At 47.9% G+C, this 14920-nt stretch overlaps 1 protein-coding gene across 7 annotated transcripts in view; it reads left to right on the top strand.

Annotated features, from left to right (window-relative positions):
- Positions 1 to 1215: 1215 nt before the first annotated feature.
- The window catches only part of Chd9 (chromodomain helicase DNA binding protein 9), a 236684-nt gene continuing 222979 nt past the window's right edge, over positions 1216 to 14920 (top strand). For all 7 annotated transcript variants that reach the window (XM_052729717.1, XM_052729720.1, XM_052729722.1 and 4 more), the window contains exon 1: positions 1216 to 1313. The gene's annotated coding sequence lies outside the window, so the exon portion shown is untranslated. The remainder of the gene's footprint in view (positions 1314 to 14920) is intronic.

Raw genomic sequence — 14920 nt, 5'->3', positions numbered from 1 at the left:
ATTTTTGTGTTGTCCTTTGCTCAAGTGTCTAGTGTATAGCTGCTCAGTTAATAATATTCATTTAAAGAAGTAAATGAGACATAAGTGCATTGAGTAATCCACCATTTAAAAATTATATACTTATTTACTGTGTGTGGCAAGTACTTATACCAGCTGAACCATTTCTGAGGCTGTCCTGGAGCTTATTGGGTAAACCAGACAGGCAGGGCACTCACAGAGGTCTGCCTGCTTCTGCCTCAAGAGTACAACCAACCCTCTACCCCGTAATTCTTTGTTCTTGTTGTTTGTTTTGTTTTTTTGCTAAATCCACTCTTTTTGTTAACCATGTCTTCATTAGGAAAATACTGAAAAACGCTGGAAAAAAAGATGGGCCTGAAGATTCCCTCAGCTCTGCAAAGCGTGGTAATAGGACTTCCGTGGACAGTGGAATCCATTTAGTGTCATCTGATCTTAATTATTGGCTAATTAGTTCTCAGCCTGGAGCTGTTCTCTCTCCAACCAGGGAGACATTTAGAAATCTGAAGGGGTGCTTTTGGCGTCACAGTGATGAAGGGGGTGGCTGCTGGCTTGTAAAGCTAAGGAGTCGGGGATGCTACGTGACCTCCAGGACCAGCCAAAGACATGCTAATGAGGCTCCGAGAGAAGCACCACCTGGGTGGCCAACTCCCCAGGGTTCTAATTGTGTCTCGCGGACTCCACCCCCGTACTGGCACAGACTGGGTGTTTCGTACAGGTCAGCCTAGGGTAATAGAAGGATCGAGAAACAAGGGAAAGGGTGGGAGGTGACAGGGAGGTGACAGGAAGGGTTGCTGATAGAAACCAGCTTCCCAGGACTTGAAATAAACCCAGTCCTGGGCACCTTCGGATGCTCGCAGCGTGTTTAACGGAGAAGCCGTGCCACGCTAGGCTGTACTGAAAGCTGACGGTGGAAAGGAAAGATCCACGAGCCCTGCCAGGAAAATCCCAAGGTGGATCCCAGGTCACAGACCCAGGCCTGATAACGCCTCCACGCCTCCAAGAAAAAGTACGGCAAATTCCGTTCCCCACGCTCCCCAAGGGGTGAAGGTGGTCCGGCCCAGGCCGGATCTGCGCCCCCGAGCTCCGCCGTGTTGGAAGCCGCCCACGTGGGAAGGCCCAGCTGCATTTCCGCCCTGCACTGCGCTCGCACCTCCCAGCCCCTGCCCGCGCTACCGCTCCACAGCCACTAGGTGGCGCCTGCGCTCTAGTGGGCGCCTGTCTGGAGTCGGCGAGGGAGACAGATGGAACCAGAGTCGTAGGGTTCCGGGGACTGGAAGACAGCGCCGGCAGCCAAGGTAGGATTCCTCGGGCGTGTCCCTAGAATGTCTGAGGCTGGGGTGGGCTGGCAGCCGCCGAGCTCCGTTTGCGGTCTGCATTGATGACCAGGGAGGACAGAGCGGCCACATGTGCTGTTGCCTCAAGAGGACCTGGAGCCCCACAGTCCCAGAGCTGGGCCTAAGCTAAACAGAGCCCCAGGTCTCTGGCTAGCACCCAGACATCCTCCACGAGCCTGGGCCTCTGGAAGGCATGCCCAGCCCCCACACAGCAAGTCCCCAACACAGAAAGGAGGTGCCTCTAGCCTGAGCTGAGGGGTGAGCAGAGTACCAGTACTTCTCAAACTTGGGCATGCATTGGCTGTTGGTTAAGGAACAGTAAGACAGGCTGCTGTCTGGGGTCCATACCCCACCCCCACCCCCACCCCGAACCCCAGATGTAATTGGTTTGAGTTGGACGTGGAGATCCGAATATTAAGAACTTCCCAGGGAATTCCAGCTTGCAGCCAGATTTGAGGGCCCTTTGACCGAAAGAGTTAGAGAAGAACCGAGGGTGTCTTTTACACGCCCGGAAGGCTTCTCCTCTTCCCTCTTCCCTCTCCTCCCTCTTGCCTTTTCAGCCAGCAATTACCTCTGCCTTTGGGCTGTCAAACTCGATGTGACAAGCCAACACCCCACCCCAAAGGGTGGAACTCAGAAGTGCCAAGGGAAAGAAAGCCAATCGTGTACAGTGTGAAAGGGCTCCCCAAGTTGGTAGGAGGAGAGAGGCTTTCTCCCCCACTCTTAATTCCAGATAAATGCAGGAGCTGATCCAGACTGCCTTTATTCTGAGAAATGGAGCCAAGCCGGCCAGGAAGAACCTTTCTATCTAGTAAAAATGGCCTTTCGTGTCTTATGTAACAGCCAAGTGTTACCAGCAAGAGTCTGGAGTCTCCAGAGCCAGCCCGCCCTTATTAATGACCTTAGATAACTCACTGAACCACCCCCACCTTCAGTTTCCACATCTATAAAATGGGTACAGCAGAATAAAAGTCTTAGAGTTGGTGTGGGGACTATTAAGAGTGAAAGTCTGTTTACAAAGGCTTCTGTTCCAGGCACTGCACTTGCGCACTGTCATCCTGAACCCCCACTATAACCCACAGGGTAGCGGGTACTGCACAGAGAAGTACCTCATCTGATAGCTGGAGTACTACCATAGATACCCCACTTTGGTGTCCAAAAAGCTGGTGCTCAGAGAGGCCAAAGAACTTACTGAAGGTTATCAACATGATCAGAGGCAGATTTGGGGCTAGGAATTTGGGGGCTAGGCATGGTTGCTGGAGGACTTGCCAAGCATACATGAGGCACACACACATACACCCACAAGAAGCAGATCCCATATTTGTGCCCTGGGCAGCCTGACTCTAGCCCATGTATAAAAGGAAGTCCCGTGCTGAGGGATGAGGACAAACACCTAGACCAGGGGTGGGCCGTGGTGTGCCTCCTCCATAGCTCTTATTCCCATGGACGTGAGCAAAGCCCTTTCAAGGGAGTTTCTCAGTCCCTCAATGGAGTGTAATCATTCTCCAGCATTTACTGTGTGCCAGGCAGGTTTCCTGACACTAACGATAAAATGTGGGTAAGACGGGTAGACCAGCCCTCGGTGAACTCACACCCAACAACAAGAAAAGCTTGACGCTCACTAGGTGCGTGTTATTTTAACAAGCTTGAAGGCTAGCTAAATCGGATTGTGTCCCCCCAAAGCAATATCCCTGGTACTTTCATAGTCATATATGAACTTTTCAGAGAATCAAAGATGTTGTCACCCAGCACTCCTGTCCTGAGCTGAGGTTCAGCAAGGAGGTTTGTCGTCTCATCTCAGCTCATGATCTGCAGACAAGCCCTGGCTTATGATGGCTCAATCTGGGTCTCTGGCTTTACTCTGGGTGTACAAGAGCCACATGCGTTTTGTGCAATGTGAACTTTACTTCAGTTTCAATCTTGGTCTTTCCTTGGACCAGCAGTTTGCAGAAGGTTCCTTTCTTGTTATTCAGGGCAGCAGCAGTGAGCTGCATCTCTTGGGCAGTCATGTGATCAGAAGGGGAAACACCTACCTGCTCCAACGTGCCCTGTTGCTGAGCGAGCGAGCGTGTTCAACAGGTTGGGTGCATGCAACGTACCTCCGACCTACAATGTTTCCAGCTTCTAATTGGTTTGTGGCTATTGAGGTCCATCACAAGTAGAGGTTATTTGTGTATACCGTCTGTAGGGTGCCACAATTTTTGTATGTGTGTTTGTACTTGTTCTTGGTGACTTGGCTGATTACAATGGTCTCTAATCTTTGTGTTAGAGTGCTGACTGATGTCCCGAAGCACAAGAAGTCAGTTATGTGTTTTGTGAGAGAATTCGTGGTGGAAAATCTTCCTTCAGACAAGGATTGAAGGGCTGTTGACAGAGTCCAGTGCTAAGGAAGTACCATATATTAAGTACAATCTCTTTAGAGCTGGGAAAGTAACCTACTGGTCGAGTCTACCTAGTGTGTACAAGGGCCTGGGTTCCAGCTACAGTCCTACATACACACAGATCTTCAAACAGATAAACACAAAGCTAGGTCATGCATTGATCTCCGGTGGGGGTAAAGTGAGAGATAGGGTACCCTAGATAGGAAGCACAAATATGTAACGGTCTGGAAGTGGCCAAGGTCGGGGTATGGTTGGAGACTTCTGCTGCTGACCCAAGGGGCAAAGAGTGTGGTAGTCAGAGTGAGCAGAGCTATGCCCAAATAGAAACATGCTGGAGGGAGCCCGGGCCAGGTGGCGTTGTGTTTGATGGCCAGATCTTATTTCATCTGATTAGTACAGTAATCCTAGCAGGCTGGTCAGGACCATTTCCACCTTTGATAGATGACAGAATCAATGCCCTGTGTCATTAATAGAATTACTCGCTGAGTGTGATGGCATGTGCCTTTAATCCCAGCACTTAGGAGGCAGAAGCAGGTGGCTCTCTGTGAATTTGAGGCCAGCCTATTGAATTCCAGGGTAGCCGGGACTAAATAGAGAGAGTCTCATTTAAAAAATAAAATATAAAATAAAACAAATAAATAATAGAAGTACTCAAAAATAGCATAGCTGGGATGCCTGGGGTTAGGATTTATGACTGTAATCCTTAGCCTTGGGAAGCAAAGGCAAGAAGATCTTAAGTTCAAGCACAGCCTGAACTATTTAGGGAGTTCCGGGCAAGCCTAGACTATAGAGTGAGACAATGTCAGTTTTTTTTTTTTTTAAGTCAACGCTTTACAATGTCAGTTTTTAAAAAGCGACTCTGCTGGTAAGTAGCAACCCCCCCCACTAGTTCCTCGTCTCCCCCCAGCACACATCAGTGGCTTACCCCCACGCTGCCTCCTGTCTTAAATAAGTATTCAGCAGACTTTGGGGTCAGATCTCAGGGTACTGCTGGAGGTTTGGTTTGATTAGGGGAGGCATCAATGACTAAGTGGTAGCAGAGCCACCAAGCATGAATGAGACCAGCAGGACCACAGCAGGAAACACACGTACTTTTTAAATAAAAGTATTCCTGTAGACTGTAAAGACATCAGTGCCTCAGTGCAAGACTCTGGGGTGGCTGCCTTGGACAGGGGACACCTCAGACACAAGACACTGGCACACAGATGTACCGGCAGGAAAGGAGAAGCTACGATTGAGTGTCCCTGAATTGACTGGACTCGGCATTCAGAAGCTCCATCCATGAGTAGCCAGGCCTGAGCCTGCCTCTTGTCCCTGATTATGAACCAGGGATCTACCAACCTTTTCGGTGAAGGTCTTGACCTTGGTGGACCATATGACTTTAGTAGTAGTTGTCTGCCACTGTAGAGTGAATGTAGCCACAGAGGATGTTTGAAGAAATGAGTCTGGCTGTGTTCCAGGAAAGCTTTATAGTCACTGAATTTGGGAGTTTGTATAATTGAAAAAAGTCTTTTAAAAAAAAAAAATTGGGAGTCTAGGTATGGTGGCTCATACTTATAATCTTTGCACCCAGGAGGCCAGAGCTGGAGGATCCTACAAATTCAAGGCCAACCTGGGCTTGAACTCAAAAGGAAACAAATTTAAAAAAAAAAATTTTTTTTGTAGTGTTAAGAGCAAATTCAGGTTGGGCGTTGGTGGCGCACGCCTTTAATTCCCTCTCCCGCACCCCCCCCCCCCCCCCCCCCCCCCCCCGGCACTCAGGAGGTAGAGTCATGCAGATCTCTGTGAGTTCCAGGCCAGCCTGGTCTACAGAGTGAGTTCCAAGACAGTCAGGGCTGTTGCACAGAGAAACCTTGTCTCACAAAACAAACTAACTAACAAAAAGAGCAAAATCAGGGCCTTTCCTGTGCTAAACAAGCCCTCTACCACTGAGCTACTAATGTCCCCAAATTTACCCCTCCTCCACAGTCCCCCACTCTCACCCCACCATCACCAGGTAGAGTATCCCTGTGTTATCCAAGTTGGCCCAAATTCCTGGGGTCAGGTGATCTTCCTGTCTCAGTTTCCTAAGGAGCAAGAACTGTAATCATGTGCCACCCACCTGGTTGGCTTCATGGAGTTTTTTAATGTATCTTAAAGTGTTATCCTTTTAATCATTTGCAAAGGTAAAAATTCTTAGCTCACAGGCTACACAAGGATGGCAGTGTTAATGAACCAGGGTTGTTTCATAGGCTCTTGATCCGGAATTGTAGGACCTGAAGGCCAGAGGGAAGTGGCCCATGAAGAGGCAAGGTTGCCTAGGGTGTTTCCCCTGGAGTCTGCCATTGGCTCTGGGTTGCTGAGAATTCATCCTCTCAGACACATCTGGCTGAGCAGCTGCTAGGCATACTTTGTGGCCAGAAACTGACCTACAGCAGAAGGAAGTGGGAGGCACCGAGACTCTTGGTGCTCTGGGGAGAAGGAACAAGGCAGTCATGGCATCTGCCACACACGGTGTCTGACCTTGCCCTCTAGGGGTGCTTCTCATTGGCTGGGTATCTTGTAAGATGATTTGGATGGCAGAAAGTGCTTTCCCAGTCTACAGAGTGCTTCCCTCCAGCCCGGCCTGCCTTGCCACTCTCAGGCCACCTTTCTTAGGGGAACAGGGTACTCCACCGCACAGGCCTTTCACTTCCTTGACTCGCCAGATTTTTCTTTCTGACTACAGTCAATTAGTAGAAGGCTTGGGGAAGTGCTAGAATGTTCCAGAGTCTCGCAGGTGTTAAGCAAGAGCTTACACTCCCAGCCCTCTAGAATGCCTCTGTGACACTTGGCTTCTCCCCCTTTTAATTGGACAATACTCTTCTAGTTTAGTGTTTACCAGGCCAGAGTAAGTGTGATTATTTAATAACATTGCTAAAGTCATTACAATTTTGCACAGTCGCCAGTACCTAAGCAAAACAAAACAAAGATAGCCAAGGTAGTACCCTCCTCTTCCAACCCAGGATGCCAGAGATTCAGACAGGCGGATCGCAGTGTGCCGCCAGGCAGGGCTAGATGTGGAGACTGTTTCAAGAATAACAGTAACAGTAACAATTGGTCCTCGAAAGCAATCATTTAAAAACATTGTTTCATGTTTATCTTTATACTTACCGTTCATACTGATTTGTAAGTGTAGAAATAATACAAAGTTTCCTCTGAAATAAATGACTATGGGTCAACTCTGGCATGAAGACTGGAGTTGGATGCTCTGAACTGCTTGGAGTTGGATGCTCAAAACTACTTGGGAGTCCAGCAGAGGCAAAGGTCCCGGCAGTGGACCTTTAGTCCCAGCACTCAGGAGGCAGAGGCAGGAATTGAGGCCAGCCTGGTCTGCATAGCCAGTTCCTGGCCAGCCAAGGCTACCTACTGAAACCCAGTCTTAAAACAAAACAAAAAAGCAGGGTAGGTGTAGTGACCTTGTGTAATCCCAGCATTCTGGAGGCAAAGACTTGCCTACCAGGACAAGCTGCCTAGCTGGAATCAGCCAACTCCTGTTTCAGCAGGAGATTTCACCTCAATAAATATAACTGGGAGTGAGCCAGAAAGACACTTGAGGTCAACTTGAGCGTGCACATGAATGGGAGCCTGCACACAGGTGTACATCCATATGTGAGCATGCATATACACATACACATGAAAAACCCAGTTAATGTGGGGCAGTGGTGGCACAAACCTTTAACTCCAGCACTCGGAAGGCAGAGGCAGGTGAATCTCCATGAGTTTGAGGCCAGCCTGGTCTACAGAGTGAGTACCAGGACAACCAAGACTACAGAGAAACTTTGTCACCACACACACACACACACACACACAGAGAGAGAGAGAGAGAGAGAGAGAGAGAGAGAGAGAGAGAGAGAGAGAGAGAGAGAGAGAGAGGATCCCAGTTAATGAATTAATCAACTGGAATCGAGGAATGGTGCCTATGCCTGTAATTCCCATACCAGAGAGGCAGAAACAGGATAGTGAGTTCTAAACCATTCAAGCTGCATCAAGACAGCTAACACCCTGCCTCCCTTCCCTACACACACACACATACACACACACACACACACACACACACACACACACACACACACTGGAAAAAAAAAGGAGGGGCAGCAAGAGGGGCTAGAGAGATGACTTTGTAATTTAGAACACTGTCTTCAGCTGGGCAGTGGTGGTGCATGTCTTTAATCCCAGCACTTAGGAGGCAGAGCCAGGCGGATCTTTGTGAGTTCGAGGCCAGCCTAAACTACAGAGTGAGTTCCAGGAGAGGCGCAAAGCTACACAGAGAAACCCTGTCTCGAAAAACCAAAAAAAAAAAAAAAAAAAAAAAGTAGAACACTGTCTTCTCTTCCAGAGAACTCAGGATTGATTCCCAGCACCCACAACCATCTATAACCCCTGTTCCAGAGGACCCAAGGGCACCAGACCCTCACATGTAGGTAGATACAAATGTAGACAAAAATACCAATACACATATAATAAATAAAAATAAAAAAAAAAATAGCAGCGGAGTGGTGGTGGAGCACACTTTTAATCCCAGCACTCAGGAGGCAGAGGCAGGCAGATCTCTGTGAGGACAGCCTGGTCTACAGAGTAAGATCCAGGACAGCCAGGGCTGCACAGAGAAACCCTGTCTTGAACCCACCCCCCAAAAAATTTAAAAAGAGCAGCAAGAGCATAAACTAAATTAACTGATAGAAATCATGTGCCACTTAAGGAAAAAGATTAAATAGTAAGATAGTGGGGGTGGAGTCTAGAGAGATGGTTCAGCAGTTAAGAGCACTGGCTGCTCTTGCTGAGGACTCAGGTTCAGTTCCCAGCACCCGCATGGCAGCTCAGAACTCTCTGTAACACCAGTTCCAGGGGATCTGGTACCCTCTTGTAACATCTGTAAGCACCAGACAAGCACATGGTGCTTGTACATACATGCAAGCAAACATGTTCATATGAATAAAATACATGATTTTTAAAAAATTTAAAAGGTAGGTGGTATAAGAATTTGCCAGGTGCCAGGCCATGGTGGTGCGTGCTTTCTATACTTGGGAGGCAGATCTCTGTGAGTTCAAGGCCAGCCTGGTCTACAAATCGAGTTCTAGGACAGCCAAGGCTGTTATACAGGAAAATTTGAAAAACTCAAATAATAATAATAGTGATAGTAATAATAAGAAGAAGAGGCTAATAAAGCTGCTGTCTGTGGAGTACTTGCCCCGTGTTCAGTGTTGTTTAAAACTATAAAACATTTCCTTTTATTTACTTGTGTAAGGTGCTGGGGGTGGAACCCTGGGCCTTATGTTGCACACTAAGTAAGTGCTCTCCCAGAAGCCCTCTTCCCAGATCTTGTCAGTTTTCTTCCTCCTCTTCTTCGTCATCATCGTTTTCTGTTTCGAGGCAAAGTCTCACTATGTGGACCAGGCCGGCCTCAAAGGCACAGAGATCTATCTACCTGCCTCTGCCTCCTGAACACTGGGATTAAAGACCTGTGCCACCACACCAGACCCAGTCCTGGATTTGTCTCGTTTATTTGTTTGTGACAAGGTCCCGCTGTGTAAGCCCAGACTGACCTCAAACTGAGTCTTCCTGCCTCCTTCTTCTATGTGCTGGGATTATAGGTGTGTGTCACCTCACCTGGCTGTTTAATTGTCACATAGTGATTGAGTATGTTTATGGGATGTGGTGTACCATCTCAATACTTTTTTATAGTATATGATGATTCAATTACATCTCTCTGTAAGTACTTACCATTTCTTTGTGATCTACATCATACGTTCCAGGTCAGTCTGGGTTACACAGTGAGACGCTGTCTGAAAAATAGCTTGAGAAATGGTCCGGTGGTTAAAAGCACTTAGCATTCTTTCAGATCACCGGAGTTGTGTTCCCAGCACCCACGCCATTAGGGCTTCTCACAACTGCCTCTGATTCTACCTCCAAGGGGATTGGACACTTCCTGCCAACAGGCACTTGAACTCTCACACACATACACATAATTAAAATAATAAAAATAAATTCACGACAAACAAAAAGGGTGTCTCCTGTACAGCTGTGTTCCTGTACCCACTCAAGCTCCTCTCTACCTTTGTGTAGCCTGCCCCTGTCACCGATCTCTGGTGACTACTGTTTTATACCCTACTTCTGTAAGACTGACATTTTATGGTTTTTTAGCTTCCATAAATGAATGAGAATATGTAATATTTGTCTCTCAGTATCCGACTCATTTCACTTAACATAATATCCTCCAGTCTCATCCACATTATCATAAATAGTAAATTAATTAGTTTCAACAGAGTCTCCTGTAGCCCAGATGGGCCTTGACTTTATTATAGCCCAGGTCCTCTCAAGAGCAGGAATTACAGACATCTCACCACACCCAGCAAGGAGCAAGATTTTGTTTTTGTTTTTGTTTTTTTTTTGGTGTGTGTGTGGCTGAATAATATTCTATTGAGTATGTATACCATATATTCTCTCTTGTTTTTATTCGTGTGTGTGTGTGTGTGTGTGTGTGTGTGTGTGTGTGTGTGTGCGTGCGTGCGCGCTGCGCGCTGCTCTTCACGGAGTCACAAAGACAGAGGAAAGGGGGAAATGATAGTTGAATAACTGAAGTAAAATGTGATTTTCAAGAAGGCTCCTTTCGGGGCTGGAGAGATGGCTCAGAGGTTAAGAGCACTGACTGCTCTTCCAGAGGTCCTGAGTTCAATTCCCAGCAACCACATGGTGGCTCACAACCACTTGTAATGAGATCTGGTGCCCTCTTCTGGCCTGCAGTCATACATGCTGTATACACAATAAATAAATAAATCTTTAAAAAAAAAAAAAAAAAAAAAAAAAAAAGAAGGCTCCTTTCTCTCCTCCTGACCCTCTGGGAGCCTGGTCACGGGGGAGGCCTGGCTCACCTCTACCTTCCCCTTTACCTCCCCTCCTCTCTTGCAACTGAAAAAGAAGAGTTACTCCTTTAAAAAAAAAAAAACTAAATTAAATTTTGTTTTGTTTTTGAAACCATGTCTCACTATGTAACCCTGACTGGTCTGGAACTCACAATGTAGACAGGGGTGGCCTGGAACTGGCTATGTAGACCAAACTGGCCTCAAACTCACAGAGATCTGTTTAAAGGATTGCACCACCATACCTGGCTATAAATTTTTATCTTTATTTGATTTTATTTATTTACTTATTTAGTTAGTTCGTTTCTGAGACAGGGTTTCTTTGTGTGGCCTTGGCTGTCCTGGAATTAGCTTTGTAGACCAGGCTGGTCTCGAACTCACAGAGATCCGCCTGAGTGCTGGGATTAAAGGTGTGCACCACCACTACTGGCTCTTTCATTTCTGTCGTCATTGTGTATGTGTGGTGGTGGAAGTGGCAGGGTATAGGTAATGGTCAGAGGACAGTTGTCTCTCTCCTTCCACCCTGTCATCCATCAGAGGCTCAAACTCAGGTTGTCAGGTTTGTTTGGAGGGTGCTGAGGCAAGAGGTTGAGCTGTGGCTGTCGGTGCTGCCCCCTTTTCTTCTTCTTCTTCTTCTTCTTCTTCTTCTTCTTCTTCTTCTTCTTCTTCTTCTTCTTCTTCTTCTTCTTCTTCTTCTTCTTCTTCTTCTTCTTCTTCTTAAGCCAGGAACTCACCATGGGGTCCAGACTCTGGCTTTGAACTTGAGGTAACCATCCCGCCTCTGTCTCCCTACTGCTAGGACTGCACGTGTGTGCCCCCAGGCAGGTGAGGTCCCTAGCTTATTTTCCGTCCCTCTGTGTCTGCTACCACTTGGCTGCTGTGCTTTCTCCTGGAGCTTCCAAGGAATACCCTCTCCATTTTCCATCACACCAGCGCTGATGTCCACCTGGTGACGGGACACGGGGGTCTCCTGGACCTTTGCTGCTACGGCTTGGACATTGCCATTTCCTTCTGTGTGTTCTGTTCTCCGTCCTCGGCACTTCCCCCAAGCACAGGGCCTCCTCCTTCCTTATTGCTTTTCTCTTAAACTTGCCTTGTCGGTTTTGTGACTGGTTTGTTCTTTCTTCCAGCTGTCCCACAACTCATCCCGGGTCAGAGCAGGCAACTATGGCCTGCTGATAGATGTACTGAAGGCTCTCTGCTTAGTCAGCTCGAAAGGGAGGCAAGGCCAGGGAGCAGGCATGGTAGAACACCTGCCTGTCATGTGCAAGGCCCTGGCCTCAGTCTCTACCTCACTACTCACCTTTGAAAAGGAGAGGGGGAAATCCCTCCTGGTCCATGCCACACAGGACTGGAGGTTGGTGGTCCGGAATCTTTGCAAACCAGGAGTGGAGAGTCTCCTGTGTACTCAGAGATAACCAGACAGAAAGGAAGGACCAATCAAACTCACCAGAGGCTGGTGAAGAAGCCAGACCAGGACCATTAAATCACAGTGGGAGAGGGAACTGCAAAGCAGCCTGAACCCCTTTGGTGTCAGCACATTCCTCCCAGGCGGCCGGTGAGGAGGGGGGAGGGCGGCGGATGAAAAGGCGCGTTCTAGTTACAAGTTTGGGATTCATGGAATTAAACCAAGGTGAGCAAGATAAATGATTTCATAGCCAGGATAGCCTAAGATGTCTGTGTCCTCTAAGAGGAGCCCGGAATTGCAACTCGCCAGGTGTAATTCCCCATCCCTGTGCCTGTGGCAAACATGGCTGGTCAATTACTGACCTATTTCCTTCCTGTTACTCTGAGTACCAGCCTGAGGAGCCTTAACAAAAGCGTATCCTGAAGGGGCTAGTGAGGTAGGTGGTTCAGTGAGTGAAGTCTCTGCAGGGCAGGGATGGAGATCAGAGCTCGGATACCCACACCCACATAAAGAGTCAGACGTGTGTATATGTGTGTGTGTGTGTGTGTGTGTGTGTGTGTGTAAATCCAGCCCTGGGGGTATCTGGAAATGGGCAGATCGCTGCAGCTTGCTTCAAGCTCCAAGTTCAGTGAAGACACTGTCTCAACAAATAAAGTGGGGAGGGACTGAAATGACTCAGCAGGTGAAGGCATCTGGCCAATCCAAGCCTGATGACCTAAATTCAATCCCCGGAACCCACGTAAAGCGTGGAAGGAGAGAACTGACTCCACAAGACTGACCTCTGTCCTCTACATGGTGCCATGGCATGCATCCCCACATAGTGATAGTGATCATAATAGTAATATTTTTTAAGATTAAAAAATAAGGTGGAGAACAATGGAGGAAGAAGAGAACCAAGGTAGACTTCTGGCCTCCACAGGCACATGCACAGACAAGCATTCCTGTACATATGTGTACATACATGAACATTTGCCTTCAATACAAAGGGAAAAAAAGTAAGGGGGTACGGTAAAGAGAAAGAGAGACTTCCTGGAAGCCCTGGCCAGACCTCAGAGTTGCCTGTGTTGCTTAACGAAGTTTCCAGAGCTGCCATTAGCCTGGACAACGTGAGACAACACAGACTCTCAGAGGCGTCCCTTGGCGCTGCTTTTGAGCTTCTACCGTATTATTTCTGTCTGCCTATTATTTCCACAGCTTTCGTTAATGCAGTCTGCCTGCTTGCCTTCTCCATTCTCATTGTTAAGTCTTGATTTGATTTCCAGGCCTTGCTTGGCCAGCATTGTCCCGAGACACATCCTGTCCCGTCCTTAAGGACCCTGGCAGATCAGTTACCGTGGATGTTGTATGTGTGGCTTTCACTGGAAAATTACACATTTTAGCCAAATGTATAACTCGGAGCAGCAACTTCTGGCAGTCAGGAAGCGCTTTGCTGGCTGAGGATGTAGCTCAATTGTTACAGTGCCTGCCCAGCATGCACAAAACCCTGGGTTCCATCCCCAGCACTACCTAAAACTGGGTCTGTAATTCCAGCTCTTGGGAAGTGGAGGTGGGAAAATCACAAATTCAGGGTCATTCTTGGCTACAGTGAGTGCAGGCCAGCCTGACCGCGTAAGACCCTGTCTCCAAAAAGAAAAGCAGCAACAGTTTAACACGACGTGCGCTTTGTTCTATAGAAACGGCAGTATTGTAGGGGGGTGAGGAGATTTTGTTGCTGTTGTTTGATTTTCAGTTTATTTCTTTGTGAGCAAGTAAGCATGTGTGTGTGTATGCAGGCATGTGCAGGGCACATTGTGTGTGTGGTGGTCAGAGCACTGCTTTGCAGAGTTGGTTCTCGTCCACCTTGTTGATACAGGGTCTCTCTTGTTTCTCTTGCTGTGGTATGGACTCTGGGCTGTTTACTGTCTCCACCTTCCACCTCCTGGCAGGACTGGGATTACAGATGTGAACCACCTTTTGGTTCTGGTTCTGGGACTCAAACTCTTCAGACTTGGCATGGCAAGCATTTTCACCGAGGCATCTCGCTGGTCCCCGCATGGCAATTTTAAACTGGTAATGGCCGCTACCATTCAGCTATGACCTAGGAGCAATGTGTGAGGGCTTCACTGATGCAGACAGGAGAAAGGACACTTAGATACCCAACTGACAAATCGCCCAGTCTGCTTTTTTTTTTTTTTTCTTTTCAGTGCTTAAGGATTGAACCCCAGGCCTCACACTTCCTAAGGTTGCTGCTGCTTTTGAATATTGCTTTTGCCTCACAAAAGAGCTAGCATTCTTAGCCATGCCTGGTGGTCTTCTCTTATATTCCCAGTCCTTGGGGTGCTGAGGCCTGAGGATCTTGAGTTCAATGCTGGTCTGTCCAGGTATAGGGCAAGACCCTGTATCAAAATAAAGAACCAGACAGACATAAATAACAGAGAATTCAAATTTCTATTATTTTGAAGCAAGAAGACCCTTGACCCACCTTAGCGGGTGTTCAGGGCTGGGGATGCAGCAACCTGTAAGAGCACTTGCCTAGCATGCTTGAGGCCCTGCCTTCCACCCCTAGAACCACATAAAAATCACATGCTGCCACTGCTCCTCTCTACTTATGTAGAGAACCTCTGTCTGACCCAAAGGAAAAGAAAAAGCATGTGGAGAAGCTGAACATGTGGTGTTCTGGGGGCTTCCAAGCCTCCTTGAGCCCTCTGAGAAGAAAGGTAGCCCCTTGGCTACAGGGCAGTCCAGTCTAACAAGGGAAGCTTGGTTCTCACCCTGGGAAGGCTGCCAGTCCAATGGAAGAGGCACTGTTCCTGACCTGAGGGAATCTGATAAAGTAGAACACACACTCTCCCTGGTGTGTCTGTGGCCCTCTGCCAGTCAGCAGGCTACAGGTAGGCCCAGCTCCTCTGTACTTGTGCTGGG

The sequence above is a fragment of the Peromyscus californicus genome, unplaced genomic scaffold (genome assembly GCF_007827085.1).
Source record: "Peromyscus californicus insignis strain IS unplaced genomic scaffold, ASM782708v3 Scaffold_8__1_contigs__length_139910024, whole genome shotgun sequence".
NCBI lineage: Eukaryota > Metazoa > Chordata > Mammalia > Rodentia > Cricetidae > Peromyscus > Peromyscus californicus.
This window is presented reverse-complemented; position numbering and strand designations above follow the sequence as displayed.